Source organism: Octopus bimaculoides, chromosome 9 (genome assembly GCF_001194135.2).
Source record: "Octopus bimaculoides isolate UCB-OBI-ISO-001 chromosome 9, ASM119413v2, whole genome shotgun sequence".
Lineage (NCBI taxonomy): Eukaryota > Metazoa > Mollusca > Cephalopoda > Octopoda > Octopodidae > Octopus > Octopus bimaculoides.
The window spans coordinates 5,792,310-5,796,859 of record NC_068989.1 but is presented as its reverse complement, the minus strand read 5'-3'; the positions used below and the strand labels follow the sequence as shown (position 1 = coordinate 5,796,859).

General features: G+C 40.9%; 1 protein-coding gene and 1 long non-coding RNA gene across 2 annotated transcripts in view; one reads left to right on the top strand and one right to left on the bottom strand.

The window, feature by feature from the left end:
• Positions 1–4,550, top strand: part of LOC106878116 (UPF0415 protein C7orf25 homolog) — a 256,888-nt gene that overhangs the window by 69,074 nt on the left and 183,264 nt on the right. The gene's annotated exons all lie outside the window — the stretch shown is intronic.
• The window catches only part of LOC106878202 (uncharacterized), a 126,992-nt gene that overhangs the window by 16,004 nt on the left and 106,438 nt on the right, over positions 1–4,550 (bottom strand). The window lies entirely within an intron of this gene.

The window sequence follows — 4,550 nt, the reverse complement described above, 5'->3', positions numbered from 1 at the left end:
GGGGGGGGGGGGTGCAGTGCCATTCACCGAACCACACCTTTTCTCACTATCCTAACTCTACACGTTCATTCATCCAACTCTGTAGTAAGGTTAGCTCCTCCTGTTGCTGATGGCAACGGTGGTGGTGGTAGTAGTAGTAGTAGTAATGGTGGTGGTGTGTGTTTGTGTGTGTGTATGGATTGTAGTGGCGGTGGGGTGGGGGTAGGGTTCTCTGGAGAGAAAGTAACAAAAAAGAAAACGCATGCTGGGTGGATTGGAAGGAAATGCAATGTTCTGTGTGTGTGTATGGGGAGGTGTAAAGCTAATCTTCCTGTTTCCGTGTCCCTTATGTGTGTATCACATATATATATATGTAGCTGTGTATGTGCCTCTCTGTGTGTTTGTGGATAGCTTATGTACGTGTGTGTGTGTGTATGTGAGTGAGTGTACGCGTCTCTTCTCTCTCTCTCTCTCTCTCTCTCTCTCACTCTTTTTCTTTTTCTTTAACACCCATTCTTTTCTAACTTCTGCTGTTTGTTGTTGTTCTGCTACTACCACCACCATTACTACTATTACAACTACCACCACCACCACCACTTCTACTACTAGCCCCACCACCATTACTACTAATACTACTACTAGCACCACCACCACCATTACTGCTACTACTACTACTACTACTACTAGCACCACCACTACCATCACTACTACTACCACCACCATTACTACTACTACTAGCACCACGACCACCACCACCACTACTACTACTACTACTAGCACCACCACCACCGCCATTACTACTACTACCACTACTGCTCTCTTTCTTTCTCACTACTACTACCAAGACTACCACCACACTGCAGTAGTTTTTCTGTTAACACCCACCCCATTACTGCTACACTACATCCTTCTTTACACCACCACCACCACCACCACTACTACTACAATAACAACCATCAACATCATAACTTTTTATGATACCACACTCACTACTGTTACCACCACAACTTTCTTTACACCACCACCACCATCATCAATTACTACTACTTACTACTACCTCCAATACTACTACAGTTTCTGTAGCCGCTGCTACTACACACATATACATCTGTGAGTTGTGTATGTGTACGCTTCTGTACAGAAGTGGCTGTGTGGTTAAGAAGGTTGGTTTCCAACCACATGGTTTCTGGTTCAGTCTCACTGCATGTCACATTGGGTGAGTGTCTTAAATTATAGCCCCTGGCCGATCAAAGCCATGTAAGAAGATTTGGTCGACAGAAACTGAAAGAAGCTTGTTGTGTGTGTGTGTGTGTGTGTGTGTGTCTTGACATTGTGTGATGGTTGTAAATGAAAGTCACTGTCATACAAGCAGTGTCATCCATTGTCAATATCCTGCAGAAACATGTCGGATCCATGGGGGAAATATTACCAAGCAAAGGTCGGCAGCAGGAAGAACATCCAGCCGTAAAGAGTCTGCCTCCGTAGCCTCTGTCCGACCCATGCAATCATGGAAAAGCAGAAGCTAAAATGATGATGATGATGATGATGATACATACATATGTGTATGTATCAGCAGTGAAGAAAGTACTGACATGTCTATCTATGCGTTTACATGTGTATATATACATATATACATATATATGTATATATATTGTTCATGAGTTATATTTAACTGTAAGGTATGATTCTCAATATTCAAATGAATTACTCATTAGTTGGACGGTTTTATTCCATTACTTCCTCTTTCCTATTTAATTTCTTCTTCTAATTTTCTTTTTCTTTTTCCTCTAAATTTTAAAGATTCTTCAGCTTTAAGCTGTAGCGCTATATTTGTGAGTTTTGTTTCTAAATTTCATTTCAGAGGGTATTAGCCCCTTAACTATTAATCTTCCACATTTCCGACTACATGGAGTATAGGTTTCTGATTTTACAGTTTCCTAATTGAATTTCATAATTAAATTTCCGCCTTCTTACACTTCATTTTGTTTCGTTAGTTTGTCATCGCAATGGGGGAAGTATTCTTTCCTCATCATTTGATTGTTTAACACCTTCAGCTAATATCAGATCATCCATTCCTGCCATCCGAGTACTAGCATTATTAACTCATTACTTTATGATACAGCAGTTTTAATTAACTGAATTACAAATTAACTAATGAATGTTAACCACATAGCATGGCTGTGTGGTTAACAAGCTTGCTTCCATGCCATGTGGTCCCAGGTTCAGTTCCACTATGAAGCACCTTGGCTTCCCAGAGACTTGTGAGTGAATTTCATTGATGAAAACAAAAAGAAGCTCATCATATATATGTATGTATATACGTATGCATGCATACACGTGTGTGTGTGTGTGTGTGTGTGTCCTTTTCTTGACATCATGTGACGGTTGTAAATGAGCATCACCATCATACAAGCATGGGTGATTGTTTACAATCTTCTGCAAAAACTATGTCTAGATCTGGGGAAGTATTACCTTACTTGGAAACAGTTGAGGATTGGTGACAGGAAGAGCATCCAGCCATAGAAAATCTGCCTCAGCAAATTCTACTTGTTTGTGTGTGTATGTGTTAAATAAAATGGGACAACAAAGCTAAGATTGTGGAATTTTCAGGACATTTATAAAGAGAAAGTTAGTCTCACAGCTGTTTCTGGGATATTAGGGATATCCCTTCATCAGAGACAATGTGAGATGGTTAAATAGAATGAAATATTTTGAGTTCAATATGAGGGGTTATTTTGGAAAAAGAAGCAAATAAGGAGTATGTAGGGAAACAGGAGAATAAATGTAGAAATAAATTTACTGTGTTTCTCAAATCTAAAAGAATTGAGATGTGCAGCGTATCGCTGTTTAAAATTTATAGTTGATCCTATATATATGGTTGTAGAATTGTGTAACGTGTTGAGGATGGTACATTTATAAATTACATTAGGTCTTCTGCAATGGGTTTGTAGAGGGCAGATGGTCCCAGGATGGCAGTTACATGGTAGTGCATTGTGGGGATTATTCTCAGGAACGGAGAGGGTAATACTGTCAGAGGAGAGGTTAGAGATGATGGCCTTCTTTCAGTTATGTGCCAAATCCATTCACAAGGTTTTGATCAGCTCAGGAACTGTACTGGAAGACTCAAGATGCTGTGCTGTACAACTGAACCTGTGACCACATGGTGCGAGAGCAAGCTTCTTAACTGTACAACCATGTCTGTGCCTGTACAGCTACGTCTGGGAATAAATTCAGTGTGAATGGCACTGAATTTATTCTTGCCAAGCTAGTTATCACTCCTTGCACGGATTCACACAAATCCCATGCTAATCACTATAGCATCCTAAGTATGAAGTTGATAAGCTTCATTAATAATTGAATGTTAAATAATAGTTGAATAGTGGAGAAACTAACTACCAATCAGTGGTCATAAATAATTATATAACATTCGGAACAATTAAGAAACAGTTGGAAACCAATTAGTTCAGTACATGCTGAAAACCTGAGACCAGCTGTGAAGTGATGATTAGATGTAGATTTATAAATTTCAGATTTTTCAGTGAGTCATGCAACTTGTACTTGGACCTGTGGTGATATTCATCCGGAGTTGGTTGAGTCGGCTCTGACCGAGTTCACCACATCCCTCATGAACGCTGACCACATCTGATGGACAGCGCTTATGTTCCGGTAGGTAAAGTAAATCTTCTGCCTGCAGCCCAATAATCCAACTTGCAAATTTGACAAATGCCCCACTGGGAGAGCAAGCATGTTGGGTAGCATGGACACCGTAACCATAGTCATCATTCATTGTTGAGGTGTAGAGTTCATGTCTGGAGTCTCGGTGAGAATACATGTCCACATGTGGTCCCTGGTCACATGCATACACACTTTGGGAGAGTGTAATCCATAGCAGCTCATCTTTCCCTCGATTGTCGACTGTCACAGAAGATTCACTGATGACATCACTGCTGATTATCAGAGTAGATCTATATTTCTTTATTGCCCTCCAGGGGCTACGCACAGGGGGAGGGGACAAGCAAGGACAAACAAAGGGATTAAGTCGATTACATCAACCCCAGTGCGTAGCTGGTACTTTATTTATCGACCCCAAAAGGATGAAAGGCAAAGTCGACTTTGGCAGAATTTGAACTCAGAATGAAACTGCGGACGAAATACCGCTAAGCATTTCACCCGGTGCGCTAACATTTTTGCCAGCTCACCGCCTTATCAGAGTAGATGTAGCCTGGAGTTAAAGTAGGTGGTACACTTGCTAGTTAACCCCTAACAGGTACTACTACTTCTGGTCAGAGTCGACCTGGGTACAATGGTTCCACACTCCTCAAAACTCTGGAACTTTCATACCAAGGGCCCACTACAGGATGCAGTTTAAAGTTTTGCCTGAGACAAGTCAGGCAGCTAGCATTGGATCAACTCACTTCAAACTATTTCCCTACCTTCCAAGATTCGTGTAGCCATCACATGCTTTACTGGAAGTAGTTTGGAACTGTTGATATTTGGATGGAAATCATAAAAAGCACCCACTATCCTTTTGAGGATGATAAAATAAAGCACCAGCTGAACACTGGGGGGGG